Source organism: Pogonomyrmex barbatus, unplaced genomic scaffold, assembly GCF_055798465.1.
Source record: "Pogonomyrmex barbatus isolate J1 unplaced genomic scaffold, ASM5579846v1 scaffold22, whole genome shotgun sequence".
Taxonomy (NCBI): Eukaryota; Metazoa; Arthropoda; class Insecta; order Hymenoptera; family Formicidae; genus Pogonomyrmex; species Pogonomyrmex barbatus.
In genome coordinates this window covers 2,127,397-2,144,861 of record NW_028297119.1, presented here as the reverse complement: position 1 = coordinate 2,144,861, position 17,465 = coordinate 2,127,397, and the positions used below count along the sequence as shown (strand labels likewise).

The following is a 17,465-nucleotide window of genomic DNA, read 5'->3' as shown; positions in this document are numbered from 1 at the left end:
GCACTTCCGTCTGAGCGCACTTGGCCGAGATCGTAGAATCCAGAAATCACGAATGAAAACGATATCGAGAAATTCAAGACGCAGATCTCAATACGGAGCGACGGATAACGTAAAATGAATCTGAGCAAACGCTTCCGTTTTCTTATCGTTTCCGTATTTCAGTTTTCTTGAATAAAATGGTCCTTCTCTGTTCCTCCAACCATTATTTAAATCGTGCAGAAATTACAAGCCAAATTAATTCCAAAAAAAAGAAAAAGGAGAAAAATTCAGAAAGGCAAAAGTTAGTTCATTTATGCACTGGATAAGTATTTTCATTTGCCGCTATTGTGGCTTAATAAACGCCACGTACAGTGCAGAAAATTATATACACAGCTTCATTTTTGCACAAGTTTATATGTAACTCAAGCGCTCAGAAGGCATAAACATTGCACAATAACAATGACAAGCGAGATTCGCATATAAATATAGAAAAAACGTGAAAATTACGTATCCTTCCGTGCGCCATCCATCATGTATTGCGATTTGTTTGTTCACAAAGTCTTCTAGATGATGCGCCTTCAAAGCACGATTTTCGCAACATCAGCCTCGCGAAGCCGACTCGCGAAGAACAACGCGCCGCGAGGGCGCGCAAATATAAATCGAACGCGCTATTACCATTTAATGAGCGATGTTGAGTCGCGCGCGGTTAGAAAGGTTTGACGGACATCCACGCACAGCAAACTGCGACGTAATTGTGTACAGAGAAAATAGTACCGAGAACGCATTGAAATATCGGTGCGCGCGATGCGGTGCGGAGGCCGTTCAACGTTTCGAGCGTAATCCACGACGTTTCCGCGGGATCGAATCGCTACGTTCCGCGGAAAGAACTGGAATCACGGAGCAGCCGCGGAGGGACGGGGGATGAGGGACACCCCTCATCGTCCCCCCGTCCCTCCCTTTGTGTCACGTACGGCAATTGAATAGGACGCCGAGACCGATCGAGCCGATCTTGCGGTCGGTAGCGTTCCATGCCGAACAGTTCGACAGAAGGAACACACGCCTCTCCCTCCTTCACGAGCGGGGTATTCGTCCTGTGTGCTCGGAAGGCTCGCATGCTTCGCTCGGTCGTCCGGTTGCCGCGGCCGCGAAGAGGGAGGGTGCGGTGCGCGGATGGTTAGCGCCCATCCACCTTCCCTCCAACGGTATAACAAGAAACGCCCGGGTTCTCTGTCTTACGTGCTCCTGCATCTTACGTGCGAGTTTTCGTTGTCCTCGTCCGCCGCGAAAAGCCGAGTGACTCCCGGCACGCTCGTCGAGCCTTAAGCAGAGTCCACACCGTTGAGATATCCTGTATTATCGCATTATCTGACAATTTACGGCGATCAACGGCCGCTCGAAATTAATTGTCAGTCAACAAACTCGAATTTCAAGATAAAATAACGCGATTGGTTAAATTAACTGTCATCGGATGCAAATTGGAGATACGTGATGACTTTCGTCGGGTTCATAGGGAGATCTTAGAAAAATACAAATGCGCGATAAAAATTTCTATCTGAGCGATAGAATTTCGACGAAAGTCGAGAAAGATCGAAGATCGATGAGAGAGATGAAGGTACGTACGGCTATATCGCTCGGCATCCGTGGCTCCTCAGGGTGGACCTAACATTAAGCCCGGTTTACGCCGGCGACGTAACGTCGCGGCTGTAATTAAACGCGCCACTCGGAGCTAATGCACCGCGACGTAACGACGACCTTTCCGAGATTTGCCGCTCGTTTCTGTCCGCTCCTTCTTTTTCTTTAATTAAATGCCAGTGACGACGACCAAAAGCGGACGCGCCGACGCGGCCACGCGATTGCATCTCGGAATCGGAGCCTCGTCGGGGATATGGCGCCTTAAATTTCACGTGGATTCGTGCCTCTCGGACAAGTACGAGTACGAGAAGAAAGATGAATTACGGAGATAGGCCGCGGCTTAGGATAGCCGAGAGGAGCTTATCCTGTTGAGATTGGCGGCGCGTCGCTGCGTGTTGCTCTAATAATTAATATCAACGTGGCCGCGATCGATATCAGCTAGCAATAGTGATTGCTACCGCTGCGATGACTTGGCAGCGGCTGACATCCTTCAAAAATGCTCATTGCAAAATTATCGATGAATCTCGCTTTATCTCGGCGTCCAGCGCGCGCTATCGTTTGCGCATAGAATTTTAGATGAACGAGCACGCGGAGCAATCATACATATAAAAGCGGCGGACAGCGAGATGGCGCGATAAGGCACGCGATAGTGCACGCATTTAGTTGATACGTGCTGCCGCGCACCGAACACCGACGCGTTATTTAAATTTTCTCCCCAAACTGAAACGCGCTTAGACAACGCGCTCTCGAAATAACGCGTAAAATTATTTTCAATATTCTATCTACACACGATATAAATATATTCTCTTTCGATCGACTTTCCCTAAAACTTCCCGAAAAATAAGACGTTTTTGCGAAGGAATGCGAAAACGCCTTGATAAACAACGTGACCGGTCGACAAAGTCTATGGAGAACGTAATGTAATTCGCCGACTTACGTCTCTGTCCTCGTAGCCGGCAAACTTACGGCTGACACAAATAAATGTCAATATCCGATGGAGAAAAATAATTCAACGAACCGTGTTCCTGATTTCTACGCGCTCGCTGGTCGCTCCGCTCCCTTATCCCTTACTTTCCCGTCGAACTTTTCTCTCTTTCCGGGAACCTGTCTCCGAAAGCTAATACTATCCGCTCGCCGGTACCGAGGGGAAAGTACTTGGCCAGAATGGAGCACGACTGCGAGTTCTGAGACGGGGCACATCGCCTTTTCGCTTAAGAACCAGGACGGCGCTCGCAGACTCGGGAGCTAACGTGAACGAGAAAAAGCGTCTTACCGAGTTTTCCTCGAGGAACAACAGCGGTAAGGAGCCGAAAGAGCGATGCGATATCTCGGAGAGGCAAAGGATCCATCGGGACGCGATGTCTCTGCAAGTTTCTCGAACGAGCAGGATCATGCAGAAAGGGTTGATGGACCGGCCATAAGCGAAGGAAGACAGCGCGAGAAGGTGAAGAAGGATGAGGAGAAAAGGAGCGGGAGGATGTTGCAGCATGTTGGTGGGTGAGTATATGAAGAGCGACGGGAAGAAGTAAGAGCGAGAGAGAAAGAGAGGAGAGAGAGAGAGAGAGAGAGAGAGAGAGAGAGCGTTTGCACGAGAGAAAAGAGGAGATAGCGAGGGAGCGAGAGAAGAGCCCGGCGTGTATCCGGTATTTGAGCCGAAGGTGTTGCGTGCAAGTTAACAAGCTAACGAGACGCCGTGCGAGTGCGATTTTCTTTCCTATCAACCTCAATCTGCTTCTCACTCTCTTTCCTTACCCTTCCCCACCCTTCCTCCCTCTCCCATGCCCGACTCCCTTTTCTCGCCGCTATCTACCCGTTCCCTTCACCTCTTTGTCTCTACCATCGATATGCTCGTCGTGTCTTATTCTTTCTTAATCTCTCTCGCCGTTTCTCCGTACCTTCGCTCTCTTTTTCTCTTTCTCCCTCTTCCTCTTTCCCGTGTCCGTCGCGGCCTTTTCAGGGTAAAAGGAAAAAAAAAAAAAAAAAGAAAAGAAAAGAAAAGAAAAGAAAAAGAAAACCATGGCGACGATGGCATCGTGTGCCTCCCGTTTTACGGCAGGTTGAGCCTGTCAGTGCGAGTACGCCAGATTAACCTGCACTTGTTAGTAGTACCGCATTAATGCGCTCCTAACGTCCGCCCGGTTTCTCCCAGCAAACGAAGATTGAATTATTCACCATCGCGCGTGACCGGTTAACCGTCCCGCGCTCACGATAAACCGTCCGGTCGCGGAAAATCGGAGTCTGGCGCACCATACGGACGGAAATTCGCGCGAAAATACAAAGCGATACGTAAAACCCGCGAAAAAAAGACCCGTTGCTATATAAAACGTGACTCGTGATTCTGAGAGTCATTTGTAAGTAATTTAGGCCGCTCCTCGAGAGGATAGATCGTCCGATCGTGTGAGCCCGGCACTCTCCGTTCAACCACCGACCGATTCGACATCTTAGATCGGATCCGTTCCTCGAAGACCATTATCTCTTATTTCTCAGTCCGTGGCCGAATATGAGGCTGAGACGAGCCCCGCACGGCCTCTTTTATCCCTGTCTCCCTCTTTCTCTCGAAACTCATGCGATATGTATCGCGTATGAGTAATCGTCGAGTGGCGAGTGGCCGTATTATGAATGGTTTTCCGTTCGCTCGCCGATGTAGCCATACATCAGACCGTTAATTACGCAAATGAAATGTGTATTATACCAAGTGTCAACAATTCACGCGTACGCGTATACGCGTATCCGGCCTATCCTTCTCCCAAGCCAGGAGAATTAAGCTCTTCCTCGCGGATCACCGCGCGGAATGTTTCCCCGCGAGCCCCACCGGTCTCGCGCAGTGCTTCGCAATGCACCCGCACACCGGGAACGGTAAACGGGCAAATAATTAATTTGCTTCATATGCACCGGACGATTACCCCCGCTGTGTAAAACCGCTCGCAGCGTATAAAAGCGCATTTCACGGTGCTATTATGGCGAATAATACCCCGTAACTAGCTGCCGCGCAGTGCCGTTTTCGCAGTGGCGGGGCACAGGGGGGGAGGGGGATCACGTTACCGCGCGGACCCCCGCGTATTATAACCATAATGATACGAGTGAACGCGGGGAAACGGTATTTTTTGTCTGTAATTAAGACGCGAGAGTACAAAACAAACGATCGAAAAAAAAAAAAAAAAGAAAAAATATCTATTACCAACGTAATACGATTCGTGCAATCTCCAAATAGAAAGTGATGCTGCGCTGTAATTTTTCGCAGATGAATGGAGCGACGTGTCTTATGGTTTGCGGTTTTTCCCCAGGTGAGACCAGGAAGTTTTTCGCTTCTGGGAAATCGAGAGAGGCTGACGATCGCTACGCGTTTCCACTCGCTCTCGACGATCGATACGAGAATTTGCCACACTTCGCCTCGTCATCAGTCGACAAAACGCTAAGAGCTCGTTCGGGTTATCAAGAGGCGAGGAAAGCGTGACGAGCGTGAGCACCACTGCGCGCAAAAGTCGGGAAGGATACGGGCGGCTCGACGCGATGGTGGGAATACACGTGCACGACTGTGCTGCACGAAAATTCATATCCACCATGGCAGGCAGGCAGGCAGGCAGGCAGGCAGGCAAGCAGGCAGGCAGGCAGGCAGGCAGGCAGGCAGGCAGGCAGGCAGCATATAAAGGCGAGGCACGACCGTCGAAATATATTTGCGCATACATTTTTTTCCCCCGGGCGCGCGGTTATACAATATCCGGGAAGAGATACTCGCCACCGAATAAAAAGGGATCGTTGCGGGACGAAATAAAACTTACGTACGACTTTCAAATACATTATCGGGCGAATTCTTGTTTACGGCATTCCGAAAGACGCCGGGACGCGCGGCATAGATATCATTTGCTTACCGGGGGAACACCTCCGTCGAGATAAACGCGCGTCGGGAGCCCCCGTGGAAAGAGGGGCCCCCGCACGAGCATCTCCTCTTCCGAGGCTCGCAAGTCACGCCTCGCGCCGTGAATAACAAGTGCGATATTATTACGAGCGACAAATAAACGTTCGCCAGCGCCCTTCTCCCCCTCGCGGGCCACCCGACGCTCCGTCCGCGGATCAGGAATATTTACGCGCGATAAGCCGGTGCGCACGAGCGTTTAATAAAGATATCGCATAATTCGCGCTTAAATAGATAGAACATATCCCGCGATATATCCCGAGAGATTTTGCAACTTCGAACGTGCATCAAATTGCTCGTCGCGATCGCTCGTAACATTGGTAGCCTCGCGAGAGAGGGACGAGCGGACGAGGGGACAACAACACACGTGGCTGGACGGATACGAGATATGAGATAATCGCATAAGTCGCGTCATTCTGCCGAGTAAATGCGGTCGTTCAGCCGCTTACGAGCAGCCTTTAAGATCGTTCTGTACGCGCGGCAATAATTAATACGTCGAAATATACCGCTACGGTCGACACGGCCGGATCATTTGTAATTCAACGGACGTTAATGCCCCGATGATAGACGGATGTATGCGTGGCGAGTTGACTATCCGCGAGTCATAATTCTGAGTTACTGTTAATCCTCTTTAACCTTTCTCTACTTTCCCTCCGTTGGGGGAACGGCTTGTCCCCTCGCTCGAAGATTCATAGACCGCGGCTGTCGACGCGTTAGTCGGTCCCATTGTCGGCCGTTTAACGAGAACGCACGACGGAAATCGCGCAGCAGCCGTCTACCTGTATGGCTAAGCGAGATAAAGCTCTTAAAAGTAATCTGTGAAAAGTATGAATATATTTATATAACTCAAAGCGACCTGTATAATCTGACGAGAAATCTCATAAAATAGAAATCTCATAAATAATCTTTTATGCCGATTATATTTGAATTAGGAGATTGTCAATTCATCAATGATATGATCTGGATAGCTATGGCTTAGAAAATAGTTTGATGATTGGCTGCACCAAAAAAGTTTTGTTTCGAAATGAACAAAGCAGAAATTCCGATTAAAATTATAGATTTCTACCATCAACCAGAATCTTAGTTTATCTTGAGTTTAAACTGAGTTTTAACTTCAATTGAAACTTCTTTCGAGTTTGAAACATAAGTTTGATATAATCATCCGAACTATTTTTACAATGTTTCAAAACTATCTCTCTTTTCTAGATTCATAAAAAAATATCAAAAAATAATTAAAAAAACAGAAAATTATTTTTATAATCTACATGCATAGTTCTTTTCATTTAAAAAAAAATACTATTAATAACATCTTTAATTCTAAATTATTTAAGCAGAATCATAGCATTATTCGATAAAAATCCCAAGATTCGTAAAAGGAAAGCTGGGACAATTTGTACGACCTCACAGCACGTTTCGTCAAGATATGAAAATAATTAGCATTATAGTCATAAGGAAAAAAGTAGAGAGTGGCAGATTGAGTGGCTTAAATCGAAAGAATTGTCACGGTAAGTGCACAAACGAGCCGCCCGATTACAATCTGAGAGATCTGGAGTAAGATAAATGAGATTTCAGAATGCGCTGATGATTTATCGGGCGAGTAACATCCGCGTATCTCGCACGGGAAGGCTAAAACGCGCGAGTTTCCAGGAAACTCCCGGCAGGATGTTAACTCACGCGAGGTCGCGGGTGAAGGACACCACCGATGTAAGTAGGTACTGAACGATGCTCTCAGCGTTTCCTTTCACTGACAACGCCATGGTTATCATTTTCTTTTGCAAATTATAGCGGGGCAGCGTGAGCCGCGGACGAGGGACGAGGGACCCGAAGTACGAATCTTCGCGTAGCGAGCTGTTAGCGCGTTTAAGCGAGTCGTCCCCTTTCCGCCCCCTCGGTCATTCGGACTCCTTCAGGTGGAAGTCGCCCTCCTTCTGCGCGCGAGTGTGGACGCACATTGTGAAAAATTGCACGGGTCTACATTGTGGGTCCGTAATTGCGGCCACAATCAAGATCCGCGCGCACGCTGAAAATCGCCGAGCGTGGACGGAACTGCGACGCGACCGAGGGAGTCCACGGTCCCACGCATCCTACGCTCGTCATCGGTCGACTCCCAGTGACCTGCGCTAAATGCGAAAAGCGTCGCGTGTTGCACAGCCGGTGTTAAATGCGAGAGGCGTCGCAGCATTTCGCGAGGCACGACCCAGTGACACCAGAGAGGTCCCCCTCTGACCGATCCGTCAACCTAGACTTATTTTTTTTTTTTTCACTCGAGCAAAATTCACATACATTTTTGTGTTTTCTTTTTCTTCTTTTTTTTTTTTTTTTTTATTGCGCAGGCGAGTAAAATAGCGGAAAGAAAAGAAGGGACGAGATGTGTCAAACGTAATTCGAGATAATTATATTCCGGGAAAGAGGACCGAACCACCTATAATCGTGACTCTAACACAATTGCGATGACGTCGACGAAGGAAAATCGTGTGAAAGTTTTTCGATGGGGGAACGAAACGCGAAGGAAGGTATCGCCGCCATTATCCGATGGGACCGTCGCGATTTACGTACGCAAGTCTCCGTTTCGAGATTGATATGTACGTAACGAGGAGACGTGCCACCTTTCTACGCGAATCTCAGCTTCCAGGCTGAGAGTCGCTCGCAAGGAAAATGTCAGAGCCATAACGGTTGCGATGCAACGCGGTTTGCCAGCGACGACGCAGCGGTGAACACATCATCTGTATACGGTGTCGAACGTAAAATCGAGGTAAAAAAATGCCTCGTGTAAAAAGGATCCGTAAGAATCATTTGCGATTTTATATCAAAAGCGACTCATATATTTTTATGATTTTTCACCGTATGCCGTGGATATTTCTGACGGTTATGTGATATAGAATGCCTGTAAACCACTGCCGTTTCAGACCACCTGTAAACTGGAGAATAAATTAGTAGTGTGTTGTTTTCACGGCGCTCTTTCCTTCAAAAAGAAATCCCCTTCACGAATCGGTTTCCACGGAAATGATGGCAGCGACGCGAAAATGTGAGAAGTTCAGGCGATTATTCTATCCGTCTGAATCCGCATTCCTATTGGCGTTTAGATTGGCGTGTTAACGTGCGACCGCGCGGTTTCGAGTCTCCTTCGGCCAAGACTTCAGAACCACTAACGCCAATTGCAATCGCATTTATCAGACGATCGAACGCATCGGATGAATGCACTTCGACGTTTAATCGCTCTAAAGTTTCCGAAGCAACGATCGAAGTCCAACTCGCCGTCCCTGTGTTCTACATGACGAGGTGTACGCTCACATGCACCTTGTCTCCGTCCTATTCGAAACGAGAGGGAGCCCCCTTGCCCCTTCCTTCCCCCCCTCCCCATAACTTATCGGCTACGTCGATGGGGGGAGTTTGCTATGCACGCTTTCTTGAGATAACCTTTCAGGCCGACAATTATTGGTAATATCGATACCGCACGCCCGTCGGCCCAAGGAGCTCACCTTCTCCATGTCTCGAACTCACGATCCGCGCTTGAGAGAGGCTCGAGAGTTCTCCTTGTAAATTACCCTCGTCCTCCTTCTCCCCCGCCGTCGCCCCAAGTCCCATCCCTCCCACGATCGTAACCTCCTCCGCCGCTCTCTATCGTTTCTCCCCTGACCCCGTTGTCCCGCGACATTCCGTTGTTTACAATAGCCGGGCGAACCTAATGAATTTCCTCTATGCAGATAAAAAACGCGCGACAATGATAATTATGATTTACAGTGCGCCGCGCGATCCGTGGGCTGCGCGAGCACAAAGTCGGACGGACCTCCGATGACGTGTCTCACATGTGACGCCGAGAGACTTGCGGCATCTTTTCAAACGATTCGAATATTTTCTGCACCAAACCTTCAAACATCTTTCAGCAAAATATCAAGTAATCACAATTATAAAAATTCTAATCTCAAGCCTATTAAATTGATTATTATACATCGAACGGAAGTACAACAGGCAAGGAGAGTCGATACACAAATTTATTTCTTAAAAATTTATTTCTTAAAAAAAAAAAAAAAAACAATATTATTAAAGAACACCATAGAAAAATACTTGGAGATTTCTCGTTGATATTTAGATCGATTAAAATTGAATGACGAGCCAAAAATAGAAAAGTAGGTTGGATAATATGAATTGTTGCTCGTGTTTATTTCCAGCCAGCGGAGTGTAAATTACAGAGCTATTGATAAATAGCTACTGATTAATTATCATGACGCTTCGATTAGTCGACATCAGCAAACACACACAATTAACTAGATCACATTTCGCTGACGGTCATTGATTTTCGTTCCTCGTTCCTCTAAAAACGTAATCTAAATAAATGCAGGCATTTAAATTTCTACATATATATTATGCTACATATTATTATAACATTAAAATTGAGAGAATGTCTAAAATGCAATAAATACCTGATAAATTGACTATCTTTTGCGACTGTCTTTTTGCAACTCGGTATTCGCAGGATAAAGAGTTACGAGAAAACGGACATCCACTCGAGTTAAAGGCCGATATTTAAAGAAATGTGTATCACGATACCGTACAGCCGTCCGACCGGAAAATTATTATCATAATGACCGATAGATCTATTCCGTCGAGCAATAAGGAAATGCGGATCGGAATGTCTCGATTGAGCCTATACCTTTCTCGCTCCCCTTCCCTCCCACCTACTCTGTTCACCGATTACTCCGTGCAAATAGAAGAGTATATCGGAGTACTCAGTCCGGTGCATATCCATTTGTCCGTTTCCGCGCTGATATTGATATCTGCATACATCAGAAGTTGAACCGACATTCCTTTTTAATAATATATCGCCTCGGAATATGCACCTACTCATGCAACACTTTTTCCCGACCCTCCAATTAGTCGCCTCGCGTGATAAAAGCGTGAATCCTTTCAATCTATTTTAAAAGATCTTTCAAGGCTCAACAGTGAACGACTCCTAGCCAGCATATAACAATATCAATTTTATTCGAGAACGTCTGAAGTATTTGTATAATATATTTGACAATTATTCTTAAAGCTTTTTAAATGCTTGCAGAAATGGCTTTGCACAGAAGATAACTTTTCAAATTCAAAAAATTGTTTAAAAAAATATTACGTGTACCTTTTCGAAAAAGCTTTACACAGTCAGCAAAAGCATACATTTGAAAAAAGTGTTTAAAAAAATCGTTACATTGAAGGTCAGCCATTAAATTAATATTTTTAATATAAATCATACACATTTATAATTTCTAAAATTTTATCATTTATGCAAAATTTTACTACGCACGAGATCGTATTGTAATTAAACGAATTCAAAAATATATTAATTTTTTTCTTGAATTTTCAAAGTACGATACGCAATGACATTTTAGGGACGAAGGGAAAAGCATGCTTGTTGGAAAAATCGAGGAGATTGACATAAGAGGAATTTCCATTTTTATTAGACGTCTTGTTAAAGATATTAACATATTTCCGTGACATTACTTGATGAGTATACCAATCGAAGTACGAAACGTTCTCGCGCCAAATTCATCACTATCTCAAGGACGCGTACTCATCGTACTTGACTTGACGAAGCGCCAATTATGCTGCACGCAATGCGTGCAGCTGAGAGCACCATTTCCCTAGCCGCAAAAATACGACGGGTTCGATGAGAAGATCCTATGGATTAAAATTTCGCGGGATGATACTTGTGTAACCGGCGCGGCGTGTGCAACCGGTTCGCGTCGCGGCTGCAAAACGCAAGTATATTCGACCAGCAATTACATTCTCAGAGCATTTTGGCGTTTTTATGAATCGATTATCCGCAGAAAACTGTGCATTAACGTCAGCGTACCAGCAGCGCGCTTTTAACTTCACGCAAACGATTTAAGCAGGTGCAGACAATAAATGGAATAAATTCCCCCTCCCAAAAAAAAAAAAAAAAATGGGAAGAAAGAGAAGCTGCTCTATGTGCCGTGTTTATCATTTATCTAATGGAATCGGGATCGAATCTTTTAGAATTCCGATCATACGGACTGTTCTGATTCATAAATATGTATGCATGTAATAAATATTGATCTGTACTATGATCGTAGCTTTAACGATGGAACGTTGCTCATTTAGAATATGTAATGCATCTTCCTTTCTTGAATGTGGATAATTAAAGCGGAATTTATGTATCAATTTCTAATATATTAATTTTCTCAGTAAAATAATTTTTCTTAAGTCTCTGTATCCTAGATTTTTGAAAAACATTTTTCAAAAATATAATTGCATTCAACTATTGTGTATTATAAAAAAAATATTTTGTAATAATAAAAAATAATTATTCTCCAAGTAAATGTAGGTTATGATACACGATATTTTCCAAAATCTCCTGTATTTTCCAAATTTTACATTCCTGTACATTCATTAAAAAATATATTTCAATATTTTATATTATTATTATCTCTTTGTAGATATTAATAATATTCCACTGACAAAGAGAAAGAGAACCGGTTAATCCTCGATATTTAATTTGATTTTATTGTGTATCTATTGTGTATCTATATAAGGGACGTCTGTAATTTAACTACGTATGTTTAAAATAATTTCGTCAGAGTAGTAGTCGACCTCAATTTGAATGTTTTATCTCAAAATGAACCGGATGAATTGTTTCACGCAATGTGACAATTGCTCGTCGCTCCCAATTACGAGGTAGGCAAGAAGTTTCAATGGCAATTGAAGTCGCCCAAGAAGTTTAATGAGTTAATGTTACCCCAAATCGTTAATCGATCGCCGAGACCGTGAGAGACAAATCGGCGAATCGGCTGTAATTGTTATAATTCAAGCGAACGATCGTACACGGGGAGCGGTAACACACTACCATCGACGGTGTACTCGCGCGTACAACTCAGGGAAAAAAATTCCTCGGAAAACCGAATACACACATCGACACGCACGACCACACGTAAGCTCGTGCACGCAGGTAGACACGCACGCACGCACGCACGCACGCACGCACGCACGCATGCACGCGCAAGACTACGGACGGCGGAACCTTCAATTATCGTAGGCTTCGCGAGTGCCGCTATTTTTCTCGCGGCCCTTGGCTCACACGCACGCATGCACGAGGTTACAAGAGGGTTGCCATCGAGAGGGACGGAAAGGAGTCCCTCTACGGTCGTTTTTCGCGCGACGATACGAACAACGAAAAATATTCGCGCCGTATTGCGCGCCGTCCTCCTCGTCCGTTCCTCGCCGCGACCACCGCCTGGTATACGCACATAGGGAATGCTTATGAATTATCTATTATGTGCTGTATCATGCTTACGGCAGGACGCGCATATATTCCCTACCTGCGTAACTATATTCGCGGTGTGTGTACCGCTCTTGCCGTGAATACGAGCTCTGAGCGAAAGCGTCGCTGCGAAAACACTGCGCAAAGTTGCAGTTACGAGTGTCACGAGAAATTGCGAATTCTCTCGAAAGACTACGTACGTTCCGCGAAGCTACAAAGGTCTGTCAAAATTGTAGAGCCAAGCGAATAATAATTTAGCCTTATCGCGCGTTCAACGTTTACATTTAATGCTTAATAGTTTTAAATAATAGCACGATAAAAATTAAATTAGGGAGAAAAGCTGAGTCTGACAATTGAGAGATATTTCATTCATTTTATTGAGAGATTTCATTTTGCATACCCGATATGGGACAAAGATCAAACGGTTATCAACGCTTAAACACAAAAATATATAGTGAACATAGTAATCCGAATCTCTGCACAAAAGTATAATTGCACGGAAAACAAGTATGAAGTATTTGGTATGGAGAGCATCCACAAATTCAAGTGTGCATTTAACGTTGCGTACATTTTGAAACAATACAGTGATTAAAACTCATCGTTTGATTCAACAATTTCTAGGACCCTTTCGCAGTAGAGGCTTTTGCGTTTGAAACGATTGAAACAAGATAAAAGCGCCAGATATATTTCAATTTGATATTTCGGAACTCGGTTTCACCGAGTCAAATTAATTTTTTCTGTAATGTTGCGTGGCAGACAACACGAATCAGCTATTAGATGACGTTACAATTCGCTTTTTATTTTCACGCGGTAAGTCGGTTAGATGATTTCACGTCTCGATTAGCGAGACCTTGCATTCAGCTAGATGCTATTGCATTGAAACAGCTCGACAAGTTGTGTACTGTGCATCGCGAGTAGAAGAACCAGTAGTTTGATATAAAAAGTTACTCGAACATAATGCGGCTAACCTGCTTCATATGGTACTTGCGCATAGACGGGATATGGTTTTTTAATGCTCTTTCTCTCTCTTTCTCCCCCCACCCCTCTCTCTCTCTCTCTCTCTCTCTCTCTCTGTGTGTGTGTGTGTGTGTGTGTACTTTTTATTCCGATTATAATGCGCACCTGCATTTAATCCTACATTCACCGCCCGGAACCACAAAACCCGCATCTATATCTCTATCTCTCTTTCCACGTTTGAATAATACATTAAAAGAAGAAGTTAAATACACCATGTTTTACAGATCAAACATCAAATCAAATGTCATCATTTAAAATACTTTGAAATTGTTAATTATTACCAATTGCAAGAACAAATGATTAAAAATAGGAACAAGTCAAATAATGTGAATAAACGCAAAATAATATCGCCTTTTATATTATAAATTTAATAAATATCGAAGCAATTATCGTTATTACATTTACGATTTTTAATAATTAAATGTATTATTTCTTTACTTTGAATAATTTCCTCAAAATAATAGTAAAAGGAGATAATTTATAAAAGAGATAAATAAATATTTTTCTTTTCACACAAGTTTTTTAAAATTAAAAGATATTCGTTTTTCTTCTATTAGTAGTAATTTTTGAATTTTTTAAAATCTTTCTATAAATAACTGATTGATAATATATTACATTGTTTGTTAGCCATTGTGTTCAATCCTAATATTACCTATTGAACACTTTACAGATTACAGAGCAGTAAAGTCCTCCGATTAAACATAAGCTTACGTTCTATTTCCATTACAATGACATTAATCTCATCTTTTTAAAAGGAAATATCGAGAGAAAAAGGAAATATCGCCGAAATTTAATTTATAGCGATTTAAATCTTCTTGCTCGCTGCGGAGCTTTAAACACTGTTCTTGCCGATCTCCCCGTATTCGCGAAATTGCAAGTCGCGAAAATGACCGATAATGCGTTAAACCGGTCGTCTACATGCGCGGAGTTGCTCACGTTACAAAGCACAAACGGGACCCTCGAGGAAGGTCGAGCGCCGCACGATGCAATTTCGTTATTCTTACAGTAAATCAATGTAAAGCACGCGCGAATATTTATTTCCACCAATTCAATTCTAAGATATATATCCGACGGCTTTCTCGCGTGGCTTTTTCTTGATTTACGGCACTCGCCACCACGTCCGACGGTGCATTAATATTTCGGAGATAGATGCATCAAATTGGGATACAAGGTAACGCAAACTCTTTATATCGCTCCCCTTGCCGCTTCCGATCCCTCCACGTTGATTATTATGAACATGAACCTCGCTCTCTGCGTCTATACTCTACATCTGCCAACCTGCTCTCATTACCTCGTTACCTCAAATGGGCGTTAACCGAATATCATTAACTTGTACGAATTCTATTGCGTGATCGCGATAGATATCTTTTTCACCGTACAATCTTTCCTTATATATTACGTAAAAAAAAAAAAAAGAAAAAAGAAAATGCACAGTAAAAATGCAGTCCCAATAATTTTTATGCATAAGAATCCGACCAGAGACTTTCTACAGATCTTTGATGCAAGAGCAATACGCTAGCGACTAGGGATGTTATTTAATGCCGCGCGGAGGCAAATGCGGCCGATATCAACGCAGTTTAACGGCCTAATAACAGCTGAATGCTTACTGACGTTTCAATTCGACTCGACCGGCGGGTGGGGATCGGGATAGGTTTTGCGAGAACGACGCGGACGTTTCTCTCCCCGAGCAACGAGTTGTGCGATAATCACGCGCTATCGCACAGTCTCGACGGGAAGCTCCGCTCGTTCCACTCGCTTTGTTCGCGCGATGAAAAAGTTCGTGAGCCGCGAGCCGCGTGCCCCAAAGGCCAGATTACGAAAATCACCGGGCACTCGCGCGCGCGCGCGCGCGCGCGCGAATCCGCTCGTTTACGTGACGCGTACACGTGGCGGGATACTACGTGTTAGGGCGTGAACCAACGGAGGCCGACCGGCCGGCCGGCCGGACGAGAGACCGCGATTTATTGTTTCCGCGATAAATCGACGTGAGATCGCCGCACGCGAATAAATATATGCGAGCTTCCACCGATGCGATCCACGTAAGCGTTCCGTTCGCGTTCCGTCGGGACGACGGGACGACGACGGTCGGAAACATTTGTCCGACGGCTTAAATGTCCCAGTTTTTCTTTCTTTTTTTTTCTTTTTTTACGAGAAATCCACATTGCCGTGTAGCTCGGACGGATTGTTCAATCTACGTTGCTCTCCCACGTTTATCGCGATTCGGAAGAGAGAGAGAGATGGGATCTTTATTACTTGTTCCCAGCGTAGAAGTTTAACGCAATGTGCATGTGTAGGTACTTGAATGGGATGTAAGCTTAATTCTCATTAATTGGAGATGCGAGCGATAAATACGTTCAAACGCCCTCCGGAACACAAACAGACTCAACTCTCACTTTTTTATGGAAAATACTTATGCAATATGCAAAAGCATAGATCATTCAGCAAAGCGCGTCTTACCTACAAACGTGGGAAACTGATTTCCCGTAAAGAACCTGTTGATTTTAAAATAAAACTTTTAATACAAACATATACATACTTCGAATCGTCTAAATTCGAATTATATAAATAATTGAATTTGTATACTTTTCGAATTTTATACAGCTTTAAATTCCTTGCAATGTTAAATCTCTATTTTCTCTGCCTATTAGATTTATCCTCGACATCATGCGTATCTCGATCTTTATTATCTTGCATCCCAAACTGGTATCCTACGGAATTCTGTCCTGTCGAATTCCTACGGAAAGGCGATAACACTGGGAATGAACGATTTCCCGCCATTCAAACCGGAGCGTCGCGTACGATCTCGTAACGACTCGCTGATGTCGCTGTGGCAAAACGCGAGCGTGGACAATATAGGCGCCCTGAAATGCCAGATCGCATGATACTCAACTTGACTTTAACGTGATATTTTATCGTCCGCCCATGCTCTCTCCTTCTCCCTCGTCCGGGTTGTAAACAAAGTTTACCTCGGCTCGCCCTCGCTGCGTCCGCGAGACAATCCCTGCCGACCTAAGTCTCGTTTCTAATGCCCGGAGCGACGTACCGAGACGAGCCGAGGGACCGGAATACATTAAAGAAACGCACCCGGGGAGTCATTCGGGAACGTGGTGCGCAACACACCACGTGTCGTCGTCGTCGTCGTCGTCGTCGTCGTTGGTGTACGCGGGCATACACGCTCGATTCCACAGCGCGGTAATTCGCGCGAGGGAACTGGAAATTATATGATAATGAAGTGCTCCTGGGTGCGTCGTGTACAGAGCGGGGTCGGGCGAAAAGACAATACGGTCTCTTGCGCACGGAGAATTTAATAGGCCGGGGAGAAAGAGCGACATTCGCCATCGTCGCGCCGGTGCGAGAGCGCAGCTGAGTGCGGTTCGTGGTATTTGATATCGACATAATCGAGCCGGTGGTAAGCCCGGCTATCTCGTGGTAGCACGGGCTTTTCCTTTCACGAGGGCGCAGAGAGAAACGAGAGAATGCGTTGCAATGTCGTGCAGCGGCCGCCGATGTCCGTTTCGATGTCTCTCGTCGATCGCAACGGTTTCCTTGGAGCGTACTTCAACTCCTTCGACGGATCGAAACCGAGTGCGACGCGGCATTTCTCGATTCCACTCCGGACTCGCGTCGGAGTACACACGTCGTCCATTTCAATCTCGATTAGGCGACGCC

The 17,465-nt window shown here is 44.9% G+C and overlaps 1 protein-coding gene across 1 annotated transcript in view; it reads right to left on the bottom strand.

Moving 5' to 3' along the window:
- Su(var)3-3 (lysine-specific histone demethylase Su(var)3-3) overlaps positions 1-17,465 on the bottom strand; it is a 100,133-nt gene that overhangs the window by 56,208 nt on the left and 26,460 nt on the right. The window lies entirely within an intron of this gene.